The sequence below is a fragment of the Mesoplodon bidens genome, assembly GCF_964165515.1.
Source record: "Mesoplodon bidens genome assembly, chromosome: Y".
NCBI classification, from domain to species: domain Eukaryota; kingdom Metazoa; phylum Chordata; class Mammalia; order Artiodactyla; family Ziphiidae; genus Mesoplodon; species Mesoplodon bidens.
The window spans coordinates 52,174,159-52,190,256 of record NC_138180.1 but is presented as its reverse complement, the minus strand read 5'-3'; the positions used below and the strand labels follow the sequence as shown (position 1 = coordinate 52,190,256).

Genomic DNA, 16,098 nt, shown 5'->3' with positions numbered 1-16,098 from the left:
TGAGGGCATCTTCCCAGTCAAAGCTCCACCCGTTGTACAGAACTTAGCTGTTACTGAACTCTCTCCTTTGATCTTCTTCCAAGGATGTGTTTAAATAATGTGAAGTCTTATTATTCCTGCTTTCTTTCCTTTTCCTCACACTGCGGAGTCTACAGTACTGCCAATTCACCGGGGAGTAGGTCACACATCGTCAGAGTCAATTATATCACCATCAGCACTGGCGTTTCACCAATGCCCTTGTACTGAAACCAAACAACAAAAACAGCAGCACAAGCAGCGATGACATGTCAGCTTTTCTTAAATCTAGATGACGTTTCCCACTTGCCAAAATCATCCACTTACGGTCACTGCGAGGTTAGAGTAGGAAATGGGTGTCTAAGAGTTTTTTATAAAGATTTGCACCTTGGTAGCACTAGATATTTGCCCAGAGTATAAAGTAGTTCAACTGATATAGATCTAAATTTCAGAGCTGGGAAGGCCCAAATAATTGCCCGGTTCTTATAAGGAGTCCTAGCTCTTCCTAAGGTGGCAGAAGAGGGAGACGTTTTTGCCAATCTGGATGCTGCTCAGGAGAGGAATTTCCCCCAGAAAACACAGAAGCGTTCCCACATGCTCCTCCAGCAACGCCTCTGCCTGCGGTGGGGCTGCGTAGAGCCGTGGCATGTTCCGCGAGCCCTTGTGTTTATCCATGCGTGGTCTCTGGGTGGTTGTCCATGCTCTGTGCTTAGAAATGATTCTACCCTCTATAAATTGGTGCAGCCAGTATGGAGAACAGTATGAGGTGCCTTAAAATAATGAAAAATAGAACTACCATACGACCCAGCAATTCCACTATTGGACATATACCCTGAGAAAACCATAATTCAAAAAGAGTCATGCACCCCTATGGTCACTGCAGCATCATTTACAATAGCCAGGTCATGGAAGCAACCTAAGTGTCCATCGACAGAGGAATGGATAAAGAAGATGTGGTCTATATAAACAATGGAATACTACTCAGCCATAAAAAAGAATGAAATAATGCCATTTGTAGCAACACGGGTGGACCTAGAGATGATCATACTAAGTGAAGTCAGTCAGACAAAGACAAATACCATATGATATCGCTTATATGTGGAATCTAAAATATGACACAAATGAACTTATCTACAAAACAGAAATAGAGCTACAGATGTAGAAAACAAACTTATTATTACCAGGGGGAAGGGGTGCAGAGGGATAAATTGGGAGATTGGGACTGACATATACACACTACTATATATAAAATAGATAACTGATAAGGACCTACTGTGTAGCACAGGGAGCTCTATTCAATGCTCTGTAATGACCTCTATGGGAAAAGAATCTAAGAAAGAGTGGATATGGATAACTGATTCACTTTGCTGTACACGTGAAACTAACACAACTTTGTAAACCAACTCCAATAAAAATTTTTTAAAAATAGTAAAAAATTAAAATAAAAAAATATGATTCTACCCTCATCCATCCCCTGGAGGACAAAAGGTCAAGGAGCCCATGTACCTTGGATGGAGCTCAGAGTTGAGATTTAGTTGATCTGGGCATGGAACTCTTTTGTGGTGTTTATCCATGTCTCTCTGAGCTGTCCAGCATGACGCTGGTGTATCTGACATGCTCCAGGAGCTCCTATAAAATGAGTCAAACCATCAGCGAACGAATGCATTTGGCATCACATAACCCAAACCCTTCAAGGCACTGCAGACCGTTCCAAACAGGGCGTTCAGTGTTCACACACGTCAACCCAATGTGTAAACGTGTTCCTTGCCAGAAAGCAAACGTGAAATTGATCACCAGGCACTCTCTCTAAGTACATCGATAGTTCCCACCCCTGAGGACAAGTCCAGATTTTACCTTTATCCTTTCCAGACCCTTCTGGCTCATCTCCACTTTGTGTTAGCTGGGCTTCTACATTGATTGTCTTTGAAAAAAAGGATGGGATTTATGCACGCCGTCTGTCAGCCACGATTCTGAAACGCCGATGATAAGAAGTGGTCCACATGTTGTTTCTGGTATAGTTTCCACTGAAGGCAGATTTTTACATTCCAGCCCGTTCCTTTTCGCTCTAACACACTGTCATTGAATGAGTTTTTGTGGAATGAATGCCGTTTTAACTAGATTCAGGGAACACACGAGGGTAGGAATTTGGTATGGCACTGCAGTGGGATCCTCCCATGTTGCCTGCTGGAAAGGCTTGGGTTTATTTTCTTTCTCTTCTCTGGGCATTTGTGTGGCTGTTCTCTCTACTCTTGGGTTGAATCATAAACATCATCTGCATATACAAATTTCAAATCATCGTGTTGTACACCGAAAACTCATACAATGTTTTATGTCAATTGTATCTCAGCTTTAAAAAGAGAAATGTCATCTGCATAATGTTTTATGTCAACGTATCTCAATTAAAAAAAAAACAATAAATGTTATCTGCTCCTTTCCTATAATTTTGTGTTTCTCTGCATAGGGGGTGTAGTGGGTTGAATGACGGTCCCTAAAAGGATGTTCCTCTCCTAATCCCCGGAACTCGTGAATGTGACAAAACAGTCTTTGCAGGTGTAATTAAGCTAAAGCTCTTTAGACAAACAAATCATTCTGGATTGTCCAGGTGGCTCTAAATTCAATGACAAATGTCTTTATATGACATGCACAGAGGAGAAGACAGACAGGACAAGGCCATGTGGCCATGAAGGCAGATATTGGAGTGACACGGTCAGAAGCCAAAAAAAAAATGCCAGCAGGTCTCAGAAGCTCTAGGAGGCAAAGAAGAGAGTCTACTTCTGGGGTCCCCAGGGGACAGTGCATTCCTACCCACAGCTTGATTGAAGACGTCTGGCCTCCAGAGCTGTAAGAGGATAAATTCCCGCTGTCTTACATCACCCCGTTTGTGGTCATTTGTTACAACAGCAGCAGAAAACTAACACAGGAGGTGAGATGGCATTCTTTAGGTTGTGCTGACGTCATGCATTCTTCTGTCTGAAACAGACGTTTGGTGAAAGTCAATAGGAATAACGTGACTGCTTCCCTCAAGCATCGTTTGTCATAATGTCGGTGCACAAAGGACCATCCTTTTCCTGTCGTGGCTATTTCACGTGATGTTCAGCCATGATTTAGTACAGAAATGCCGTGCATTTTATTTCTCCGCATCCCGATTCTTCAACAAATGTGACGCCTTTTGCATGCTATTAAATGCCCCTTGTAAGACTGAATGTAGACCATTAATTTGACTGTGTCACCCAATATTTATCAAGTGCCTACAGCGGCCCAGCTTGGGCACCGGAACTGCAAGGATGTGCAGACTCCACACGTCCCATGTTGGAGGTCACCACTGAGGAGAAAGAAAAACTGGGATTTCAGGCAATTCTTGTTATTTGCAGTAGTTATAAGTCCTATAAAGCTACCACCAGTGTCCTTAAGGGAAATGCAAGATTAGGTTCCTACAGCCTCTGATTACATTTTCATCAATGATCAATACCTAACGTCTTTTTTTAAAAAATTTTGTCTGTGGTGTTGTGGGATCTCAGTTCCCCTACCAGGGATTGAACCCAGGCCACGGCAGTGAAAGTGCCGAGTCCTAACCACCACTGGACTGCCAGGGAACGCCCCAATACCTAACCTTGTTTGACTTGTGTTTTTATTTAAAGACACTGTATTGAATAGATATTAGTGATTCATCCATGTTGCTTTCATGGCCAACAGTGCTAAATAATCACTCAAGCCCGAACCAAGCTTATGCAACGTGTGGATTTTCTCCGTTGGGCACATGGCAGCTTTCTTGTGCTTAGAAACAACAGACAGCTCTTCAACACCATGTGTGGGGCAGTCTTAAACAGCAAAATCATAAACAGAAGACACCACACTGAGAAAAACATGGCGCTCAAGAGCCCGTGAAAAGGAGACTTGTTTACAATCTAAGAGCTGAAACAAGAAGGTCGAATGTTGCCCTCTTCAACCTCAGCCGGAAATGTGTGTATCAGGAGACTCTCTCTCTCTCTCTCTTTTTTTTTTTTTTTTGGCTGCTCTCTGTGTGTCGACCAAGGACAGCAAAAGCACCAGGGGTGTTGATCTGGGGATTACAAATCCACTTTAACAAGTAGGTGAATTCATGAATATGGGATCTGTGAATAATAAGGATGCGTTGGGTTTAGAAAGCAACCAGAGAATAGCCGTAAAGCTCAGGTCCGTCAACTTTTATAACTACACATCATTAACTGTTTGGGCCGTTAGTCTATTCTATGCCTTTGGAGTTTTGCTGTGTTGAGCTATTTTGTGAAAAGCGTGTTGTGTGACAGCCATGGTGTTAAGCGTTTTACATGCCATTTTTTGTTTGTTTTGATTTACTCCACACAAACTCCGTGAAATAGTTGCTACTGTTGTTTTTTGGTTTTTAAAGATGACACCGGAAGGAATTAGGAAACTTGGCTAACCTTGAAAGCGGTTGTTCTGGGACTCGATCCCAGGTCAGACAAACACCCAGAAGTTATTATTAGGGATGAAAGGGTCCCCGACCTCCGTCTGCTTTTCTAGGTTTCCTGCTGGTTTTCCCCCAGTCTCACTTCTGCAAGCCCTCCTGGTCCATTTGCTTTTCCCATTCCCTGCCCTTTCTCTCGGACCACAGCCTCTTCTCTCGATGACCAACTCCTACAATTGGAAGTCCCAGCTTCCAAAAATCATTTTGCCCCCGAAACCTTACCAAGTTCCTCCACCCCAAATGGAACTTGTCCCCTTTCCTTCTTCCATACTCTTCACTTGCACGTTACACGGTCCTCCCCGGTCTCCCTTGTGTCAGTTACCTGTCTGCAGGTGACTCCATTGCAGAGGCAATGATTGCGTTGTATATGCTTGGATAAGCACTTCACACATCACAATATAGGTGCAGTTCCACATACTTCTTCCCCAAGACACATCACGACCTTCTCATGCTTCATGGGCACTGGGCAGGTCTTTAGTGCTATGCCTGGGGCCCACTTTAAACAGCAAAACTCACCAACAAAAAGCACCCAAAAAATGGGAGAAACATGGCACTCCATAGGCTGCAACAGGGACACTGGTTTTCGGTAAGAGAGATGACACAAGAAGACAGTGTCACCATTTAACCTCAGCTTTGGCCACAGAAGCTTTTCACTACTCAGTGGCCACAAACAGCTGTGCAATCAATAAATATGGATCTGGGCATTACAAATGGATTTTAGAGAATAAGTGAACTCACAAATATGGATTTCTTTTTTACCGTAGAGCACAGGGAACAATATTCAATAGCTTGTACTAACCTATAATGGAAAATAATCTGAATATATATATATATATATATATCCGAATCACTTTGCTATACACTGGAAACTAACACAACATTGTAAATCAACTACACTTCAATGAAAACAAAAGAAGGATAGCTAGTTCTAAATAGTCAGTCAGGGAAATAATTGTATATTCTTTTAAATATAAACTTTTATATTTCTCTTCTTAAAATTTGCACATATTCCTGTGAACCTCTGTGGGACTAAATAAGGTATGTTTATTTCTTAAAAAAATAAATAAAAGAGTCTACACCAGGAATTCCCTGGCAGTCCAGTGGTTAGGATTCTGTACTCTCACTGCAGTAGACCCGGGTTCAATCCCTGGTTGGGGAACTAAGATCCCACAAGCTGCACGGTGTGGCAAAAAAAAAAAAAGTCTCCCCCCCAAAAAAAAAAAAAAACAAAAAACAAATATGGAATCCATGAATAATGAGGATGGACTCTGTGTGTGTGTGTGTGTGTGTGTGTGTGTGTGTGTGAGTTTTGGAGAGAACTAATAGTGAGTTTCAACTTGGACTCTCCCTCCCAAGGACTGTCTTGCCTAGTTTGGGAGTTTCCAGAGGATGATGCAGAAGAGACAGGTAAAAGTGAAGGAAGAAGGATTGAGAACCTACTTGAATTACCTACTGATCTGTCAAGACCACATTTAAATAGTCCTCCCAGTGTCCTGTGTTTCCCAAGAGAACTCGCGCAGAGAGTGCTCTCTGCACAGTGAAAAGAATCTTGACGTTGGCAGTGTATTCATGGGATTGGTGAAGAGATTTCTATGTCTGGGTACAGCCCCAGAGTCCTGCAAAGGGCAGGTAGACCAGTTCTACGGGAACAAAGAACTGTCCTCACTCAAAATATCAGATTCAAAGTTAAGCTTCAGGCAAGGTTGGGAGGGTTTGGACTCATAGCTATCCCCTTTCTCTGTCCAAGTGGGTGGGCTTCGGGCGTCTTCCGGGGAATAGTGGTCTTTGCAACAGAACACTTTTCTCTTCAGGATGGAGATTCCTCCTTAGAGGTCATAGCCTCCTTCATCCAGGTGACCGAACCCACAGAGGATACCACATGATATAGTTAGGGTTAGGGTTAGGGTTAGGGTTGGGGTATTACATGGTATCCCGACTCACTAAACTGAGTTTTTTGCCCGAAAGTGAATGGATTGATTGAATAATCAATTAAGGTGCCTTATTTCTAGCATACTAAACATCTGGATAAGGTAAAAACTCAAGATTTTGTTGTTATAATGTTACCGAAAGTCGGGTCTGGCTGCTCGCCACTCCAAAGCCAATAAAAGGCCAGGTTGCAGGAAAGGAAAGGTTGCTTTATTTTGGAGGCCAGCGATCGGGGCTGGGGGGCGGCATGGACGCCAGTCCAGAGGCCGATTCCCCCCCCTCCTCCCCGACAATCAGGGGGCAAGAGCTTTTATAGGCGGACGGAGGGGGCCCCAGGCAGAAACAGCACAGTCAGCCCTGATGGTCATCTTGAAATTGGTTCTGCGGTGGTCTGATCTGCGTCATCTTGACTGTTTTTAAGTACAGTTAATCTTCAGTTCCAGGGTTGGTTTGTTTCCACTTCTTTGAGGCCAGTTCTCGGAATTGTGGCAGGTTATATCATGGCTACAGCCTGGTCATCATGTAGTTCACGTCTTCCGCCTGGTGGTGTTTCAGTGTCTAAAAGGCAGCTCACAGGATGTGGCTCAGAAGTTGATCTATAGCCCTTGAGGAGGAACTAAAGGTCCTTGACTTTGCTTAATGACTGACTAAACTATTACCATTTTGTCCTGTTGGACTGTTTTCCTTTGTTTCTGCATTTTCTCACTTCTCTGATTAAACTTTTTCTTTGGCTAAAATTTTTTCCACAGATGGAAGGCAGGCCAAGGACATGGGGGGGCAAGGACCGCAGGGTCCCGCTCTGTTTCAATAAGTATGACAGTCATACCATCTTATTAGTAAAGAAAGTACACATAAGCTGTCCCTTTCCAAACCGATCTCAGTCTGTGCAGCGTCAACACCATACAGCTGCAACTACCTTTTTTTTTTTATGTGCTTAACATATTTTATTGGTCTTTCCCCTTTGGCAACCACAAGTTTGTTTTCTACATCTGCGACTCTATTTCTGTCTTGTAAATAGGTTCATTTGTACCCTTTTTTTAGATGCCACATATAAGTGATATCCTATGATATTTGCCTTTGTCAGTCAGACTTACTTCACTCAGTGTGACGATCTCTAGGTCTATCCATTTCAGACCCTCTGCAGGGACATCACGGCACAGTGGACAGAGCAGAGTGTCTGCACTTGGTGTGACCTCATTTCTGATTCAAGATCTGCAGCTCACGGCTGGGCACGTTGCTCAACAATGGACCATGTCACCGACGTGGGGAGTGGCGGAGCTTAGGTGTCCCAGCTCTGACTCCAGAGGTCCAGGTTTGACCGTTAGGAGTATCACCTGGCCTCCGAAAGCCCCAATCCCCACCCGGCAAACAGGGAAATAATATCTCTTGTACCAGGCATTCCTGAGAGTCTAGAGAAAGGGTAAGCCTGGGGTTGAGCCAGCCTTGGTCCCTCGGGACACCTGAGTTACCTTCCACTGTCTTAATCTGAGGATCCTGCTTTTCCTGTGAATTATTGTAGTCGTTTTTTTAATGACCTCTGACCAAAAGCAATACATGGTGTGGCACGATCTTCTGTTGTAAATGCCCCTTATAAATTATACAATTTACAAATGAAGAAAAACTTTACCCCTTTGTTGTCCAAAGAATATATTGATGATTTGATTTGTGGTAAAATGTTACAGCATTTACCTAGGTTTCAAACATTTTGTTAACGTCAGCCATGTCCATGGCCATTCAAGCATCTCATTAGTCAGCTAGGTACACGGCAATCTTAGTTTCATGAAGATAACGATTTGCAGTATTTACAGGTATGATTCTGATGAAAGTTTTTGTCTGAATGATGCCGGTCTATCCCCTAATCACAGCATTCCCTTCTGTCGCTCGGAACGCACGTCTCCTTTCACCTGGGTTACTGACGTCTCCCCGTGCTCTGTTGCACGACATGTTTCTGTATCCCTGGTGTCTGTGGCTTCTGATATTATGTATCATTTAACTCTCGTAGTAAAATAAGAAAATTGTAATGGAGGGTTTTCCAAAACGTATGGCAATATTCGTTGTTCCGCCTGACCCTGCCTTTGTGCTCCCATGGGTACAGTCCCCGAAAAATAAAATAAAAATCTGCCAGGCCTGCCACTGCCCACGCACATAAGTCATCCTGTTCCCTGGTCTGCTGGTGCGTTTATTGCAGGCTTGGCTTCAGCGTGATTCATCCTATAGGCATGTGGACCGAGCTTTAGTGAGCTCTTGGTAGAAGCCCAAGCTTTCCTAGGCACCACCCTTAGGACAAACGCCATTCACCAAACCTGGACGGGCCCAGCCTGCTTTATTTATCCTGGAAAATTGGTTGGCAGTTGGCTGTTGTTTTGTTGGCACGGAGACCATATCAAGTCACTTCAACGTTTAGCCTAATGAGAATTCCATTCATTGACCATGGATGGAATTCATGGTCCTTTGGGATTCTTAAATCTGTACCTACCAGGTCTTCTCTCTTTTGCTCGTGTCCCTGGCTTGGCAAAGTAAACTTGTGATCCGCCCCCGTCCCCGCATGTTTTCTCTTGCTGGCTTCTGTGGCTGGGAGCAGTGGCGGCAGCGGTCAGCACATCACTGCCATGGGCTGAGAGGGAAGTCTGAGCTCCAGAGCTGTCTTTGTGCGTCTGCAATTCTTTCTTGCTGACAAGAAAAGAAAGAATGGGGAGGGGGTCTGCGTCTGGGCCTCCTGGTGGAGAGCCGGTCCCACCCGCCAGCGCCATATGCAACAAATCACCCTGGGTCCTCTACATCCAGGCACACAGCTTTGCAGGCCAGCTGGGACTGCGCTCTGAGTGGATTTTACTGGGCTTTGCAGCAACTTTGGGTAGGTTTTCTGGGTTGGGTCTTTATTGCCTCCACTTGGGCCAAGTAACAAAGGCTTTAGAGGAGGCTAAGAAAGCTTTCACCAGTCTCCAACCAGCAAGCACTTGGGGTTATGACGATGCAGCTTTAAATCAAAATCAAAATCTCCACTTTACCCCCTAGTATGCATCGGCCTGATGCTCCGCATTCTTACTGTGCCAGCTAGGGTTTGATTTGTGCCCCAATACCTCTACCTTCTTTCTTTTGGTATATATATATATTTTAATTGAATTATACTTGATTTACAATGCTATGTTAATTACTGCTGTATAGTAAAGTGACTCAGTTGTGCATATATATATATACACACACACACACACACACACACACATTCTTTTTTTATATATTCTTTTCCATTATGGTTTATCATAGGATATTGAATAGAGTTCTCTGTGCTGTGCAGTAGGTCCTTGTTGTTTATCCATTCTTCTTTTGGTATCTTTAGCTCAGATCATATCAATGAGTGTCTAACAGTCAAAAATGTTAAACTTTGAAATAATGGAATAGATACATTTTTTAAAATGTAATTATTTCTGAATCTGCTGATACTGAATAGAATCTAGTTAATTTCTAATTATTTGCCAGATAACTTCAATTCACCATCTGGAAAAAAACAGCTTCACCTCTGGACTTACCCCTTCTTGCTGAAGGAGATACATTCCTGTTAGTCACTCAGATCCAACTATTTTTAGATAGGGATATTTCCTCTTTGACATGCAAGCAATCACCACATCTTAGAGAATCTTCCTGTCATATTTCACAACCACCTTTTCTCCTTTCTCTTTTTGGTCGACCCCCTTCAATCAAGCCTTCATTAATTCTTGTCTGGATTATGACAATCACCTCCCAATGAATTTTACCAGGAGCCCCATTACTTTTTCCCAATGGGAATCATGCCAATTTATCATGTCCCCATTAACTTTCTTGAAGTTTCTTAGCAGTCAAAGAATCTACGGTATGTCGTCAAAAACAAACAAAGCCCCTAGAACTATTCCATATCGACTGTTCCATTCATCCTATCATGGACAATTTGTCATAACACAGCACAACGGGCATACTCAGCTTCCTCTTATACCCTACACTCCGTGAACCTCAGCCCTAAGCTAAATCGAACCATTCACTGTTACTCAGAGACCCAGGTATGCACATCCTTGTGTCTTCCTCAATATCATTTTCTTCCAAGGATGTTTGTCTGCCATCTGTGCTTGATCAAATCGTAGCCCTCCTTGACTGATACTTCTTCTAAGACCCTTTTCTCATCCAGTTGTATACCCTCTTTAAAACTCTTTCAACTACCCCTGTTAATGAGCATTTAGTTGGTGGTCTATTCTGTCCTTGGGGTCACTGGGTTATCTCATTCATTTTTCTCCACCGAATTGTGAATCGATGATCAATAATAGGTCTTCACTAAATATGAGAAGACATAAAGCAATGTCACTGATACATACGTAAGGACATGGAATTATCATATCTCTCTAAGAAGTCCATGTAAATCTGACTGCCCGTGGACCTCTATAGCTAAGAATAAAGGTTGGATCTCAAAAGGAAACTCAATTCATAAACAAGTTGGCACGCCATTTTATCAGCTATTTTAATAGCAAACACAATAAAAATGGCACTTCTGTCACATAAAGCTAACATAAACAACACTTGATAGGGCAAAACCTATTGCTACCTTGTACTGCTTATAAACCCAAGACACAGAGTCAGGGGGGAAAGAAACGTTTCCAAGTTCCTAAACACAGACACATGCAGAATTGGGCAGTAAGTGAGAGAATATAAAGTATTCCAAGTTATGCTTTTATTATTTTGCTTCTTTTCAAACCATGTGGAACTCATTAGATTTCTTTTCCATGCAGCACTCTGCTACACAGAGACAATAATGTATCTGGGAACCCAAAGGGCCAGAACTGGTGGTAGGTTAATGTGTGAGAATTAGACCTGGGAAGCTTTGACCTGGAGAATCTTTCAGGAAACATGGTGGGTTCTGAGGATCTCCTGTGGAGTCCACTATAAATGCTCTATCCCGTCCTTTGATCTCAGATCTCTCCCATACGAGTGAATCTTTATTATTCAATTTTGAGGCTTGGATTGCATACTGAGGCGGGTTCTGTTTATTGTGGTAAGCTGTTTTTTAAAAAGTGGTCTCTCTGCGTTTGATGTAGGGAATTCCAGTCAGAAAAGAACTGTTTATATATTTATGAAGTCCAGAGTCCTGGTGAGTAACTCGGTCAAAGCCGAGGCGTCATGTCCTCGGGGAACACTTGGGAGCTCAGGTTTGTCGAGATACCTGCTTTACAAACTCTGATTGTGTCCTGTTCTTCTTTATGAGACGTATCACGACTGTGTTTATCCATGGATTACTGTGTAGTTATTCATTAAATTTTTGCCTCCATTTTTGACATTTTTATTATGCTCTTTTCACCTTGTTTGGCACATAAGATATGCTCAAAAATATGCATTTAATGAATGCATGAAGGAGATAAGCTATGTAATAAGTGGTATGTGAAGTGGACTGTCTTTCAAACACATGCACTCAGATTTGTAGAGCTTGACAATTTCCATGGTGTAAATACTCCACTAGAGTTGAGGCCAAGCTATCCATGGTTGACCAGATGGCTCTCAGAATTCCTGGATGTTCGACTTGGCTTCTTAGAGCCAAGGTGAGGCACTGCATACACAGTTCATCCACAGTGTGTGAGAAAGGTCTTTGGGGCATGGAAACACCCCTTCTCAACAAAAGAACATGGTTAGTAACTCAGGGTCAGAAGGATTCTTCTTGATTTAATTTTTTTATTGAAGTATAGTAGATTTACAATGTTGTGTTAATTTCTGCTATATAGCAAGGGGATTCAGGTATACATATATAAGCACTCTTTTTAAAAATATTCTTTTCCATTATGGTTTATCACAGGATATTGAATATAGTTCCCTGTGCTCTACAGTAGGACCTTGTTGTTTATCCATCCTATATATAATTTGCATCTGCTAACCCCAAACTCCCAATCCATCCCTCCCTCCCCCCTCCCCCTTGGCAACCACAAGTCTGTTCTCTATGTCTTTTCTTTCTTTTTTTTTTTTTTTTTTGTGGTATGCGGGCCTCACACTGCTGTGGCCTCTCCCGTTGCGGAGCACAGGCTCTGGACGCGCAGGCCCAGCGGCCATGGCTCACAGGCCCAGCCGCTCCGCGGCACGTGGGATCTTCCCAGACCAGGGGCATGAACCCGTGTCCCCTGCATTGGCAAGCGGACTCTCAACCACTGTGCCACCAGCGAAGCCCCTGTTCTCTATGTCTTTGAGTCTGTTTCTCTTTCGTAGATCAGTTCATTTGTGTCATATTTTAGATTCCACGTAGTTATATAATATGATATTTATCTTTCTCTTTCTGACTTACTTCACTCAATATGATAATCTCTAGTTGCATCATGTTGCTGCAAATGACATGATTTCATTCATTTTTATGACTGAGTAATATTCCATTATCTATATAGATATAGATATAGATATATAGAGATATAGATATCTCTATATATATATCTCACGTGTTCTTTATCCATTTATCTGTCGATGGACATTTATGTGCTTTCCATGTCTTGGCTATTGTAAATAATCCTGCTATGAAAATAGGGGTGCATTTATCTTTTTGAATTGTTGTTTTGTCTGGATATATGCCCAGGAGTGGGATTGCTGGATTATATGGTAGCTCTATTTTTAGTTTTTTGAGGACCCTTCATACTGTTCTCCACCAACTTACATTCCCACCAACAGTGTAGGAGGGTTCCATTTTATCCACACCCTCTCCAGCATTTATTATTTGTAGACTTTTTAATCATGGCCATTCTGACCGGTGTGAGGTGATACCTCATTGTGGTTTTGATTTGCATTTCTCTAGTAATTAGTGATGTTGAGCATCTTTTCATGCGCCTATTGGCCATTTGTATTTCTAGAAAGATTCTTCTTAGATAAATATTTGCTTTGTGTTGCCTGATGCAGATTTTCTTAAGTAGAAAAGCCCTTGTTTCTTTTTTCGAGCATCTGTCAGAACCAGAGTTTTGAGCTTTACCTAAGAAATGCTGCTCCAGACACATTGTCCTTCTGTTAACAATCAGAAATGTTGTCAACCGGTGGCTTTGGGATGTATAGTCAATAGAACAGAACAAGAAACATAAATAAGAGATCTAACAATTGGGGAAGAGAATAAGCTATATTTTTTCACAGACAATGTGATCAATTAAGTAGCTCTGCTGAAAATGATGTATGTAAAAAAGACCTCCATGAGAAGATTTAGCAAAAGTATTCAAGACTTCCATGAAAAAAAGATCACAGCTTTTCTGGTGGATATATAAAGCAGCTTATTAATAGGAACAATTCATGTCCTTGTGTGGGAAGACTCAATCCCATAAAATACAAATATTGCAAAACTACTTCATATTTTTTAAAAATTCCAATTGAAATGTCGATGACTTTTTGTTATAAAATCTTGGAACATAAAATTTATCTCAAGGCAAAATTGGGCCAGAATGCAGATGGCAATATGGGAAATACTAAGAAACTAGCCCTGTCATGTTAAAATATGATATAGAATACCCTGCAATAAGCCAGAGAACCAAAACCCACAGGGGTTTTTAATGTGAGAGAAACTTCTGATTACTGGGAAAATAACACATCAATACATGATATTAGAAAAATTGGCTTAATGAGTCAAAAAAGTTAGTTTTTTTCGTCTCATACCATAGAGCCAAGTGAGTTACAAATGTTTTGAGTTTTGATATTTAAAAATGAGAAATATTTTAACAGCATGTAGGAGAATACGTAATCTCAGAATGAAGAAGGACTTTCTAAACATACAAAAAGATTTAAAAAAAGGGGGGTGGTTTCCCTGGTGGCGCAGTGGTTGAGAGTCTGCCTGCTGATGCAGGGGACATGGGTTCGTGCCCCAGTCCAGGAAGATCCCACATGCCACGGAGCGGCTGAGCCCGTGAGCCATGGCTGCTGAGCCTGTGCGTCCGGAGCCTGTGCTCCGCAACGGGAGAGGCCACAGCAGTGAGAGGCCTGCGTACCGCAAAAAAAAAAGGTATGAAAGACAGAAAATACAGAGCCACCTTTGAGTATAAAATTAGGAATTGTTAAAGTGAGAGCAGTTCTGAGGCATTAAGGGTGGAAAGATAGCATCCTTACATGCCAGTACGGTGGCCATGGGAAGTGGAAAGCCTTTTTTTTTTTTTTTTTGTGGTACGCGGGCCTCTCACTGCTGTGGCCTTTCCCGCTGCGGAGCACAGGCTCCGGACGCGCAGGCTCAGCGGCCATGGCTCACGGGCCCAGCCGCTCCGCAGCACGTGGGATCTTCCCGGACCGGAGCACGAACCGTGTCCCCTGCATCGGCAGGCGGGCTGTCAACCACTGAGCCACCAGGGAAGCCCGTGGAAAGCCTTTTAAGGTTTTCAACAGCACTTCCAAAACGGTTTGCAAGAGCCTTAAAAATGTTCACACCCTTCACTGTTGCAATGATATATCTCAGAATTCAGAGATTTATGGGACCGTCTTTGCAGAGACAGCCAAAAATGAAAAACAATGTAGATATCCACCAAGATAGGATTAAATACTTAATGGCACATCCATTGAATGGGGTATTCGCCTGACTAATGACATGGGGAGATGCAAATCATATTGTTACGTGGAAAATAAATGGACTTAAAACCATATAGTTTGGCTTATAAATAGAATATATATATATAGAATATATATATATATTTTTTTTTTCACAAAATCTGAACATGTTCAGAGAGTTTATCCTTGGGTAATGGGATTGTGAATTTCTGTGTATGAATAATTTCCATTTGTTCCTATATTTCTATATTATTTTTAGTTATTTATAAAATTTATACTATAAAATAAGGGTTTAAATCTCAGTAGAGTAAAAGCTTGCTATGTGACAACATTAGAAACTTGGTCTTTTCCTCCCAAAAGGCCCCCAACTCCCAGATCCACCTTCTTTCTGGCCAATTCTTACTGTCCCGTCAGCAACCTGGCCTCATGGTGGGTGGCCTTGTGTGCACTTTTCTGGTTTCTGCTGGAAAGATGTCAGGAAAGATTGTTTTCCTCCATTTTGAGATGTACTCAATGTGGTATTTTCTGCAGGAAAAATCTCAGTGGTTATTTTTTTTTAATTAGTAGCTTAAATCCCAGCTTTGACAAAATGTCTCATTTTCCAGAATCAACAATAAGAAAATGAAAAAGCAGTGGATACTAATCCATTTCTCTGAAAATTGTGTTTTTAATCTCTTCCTTTAACTATTGATTTAAAATAGACCTCCAGCTCCTGCCATCATTCAGAAAGAAAAATAGAAAGAGAGCTTTTATACAGAATCTATTTTTATAACCATTCAGAGCCAAGGAAGTCCATAAACTCCAATTCTTCATCCAGACCCAGAAAATGTATCATTGAATTATTTTGACGTATTTCATAGATGCTATACAACACAAAATAGTAAAAAGAGACTGCATGAACCTTCATGGTACACATGAATTCTCTTAGATGTGCTTGTTTGTGTTTTTTTATCATTGTTTTTCAATGCACGTTGCCAGACATTAATGGAAAATTGCCTTGTTTTTTCCTTCCAAAAGCAGCATGTCCACATTTTTTTTTTTTTTTTTTTTTTTTTTGCGGTACGTGAGCCTCTTGCTGTTGTGGCCTCTCCCGTTGCAGAGCACAGGCTCCGGATGCACAGGCTCAGCGGCCATGGCTCACGGGCCCAGCCGCTCCGCGGCATGTAGGATCTTCCCGGACCCAGGCACGAACC

General features: G+C 42.1%; 1 long non-coding RNA gene across 1 annotated transcript; it reads right to left on the bottom strand.

The window, feature by feature from the left end:
- Positions 1–471: 471 nt before the first annotated feature.
- LOC308609683 lies at positions 472–2,067 on the bottom strand. Its single transcript, XR_014014328.1, has 3 exons — positions 1,870–2,067; positions 1,522–1,644; positions 472–785 (listed from the first exon to the last, which is right to left on the bottom strand). It is a non-coding gene; the product is annotated as an uncharacterized lncRNA (long non-coding RNA).
- Between the last annotated feature and the right edge of the window lie 14,031 nt (positions 2,068–16,098).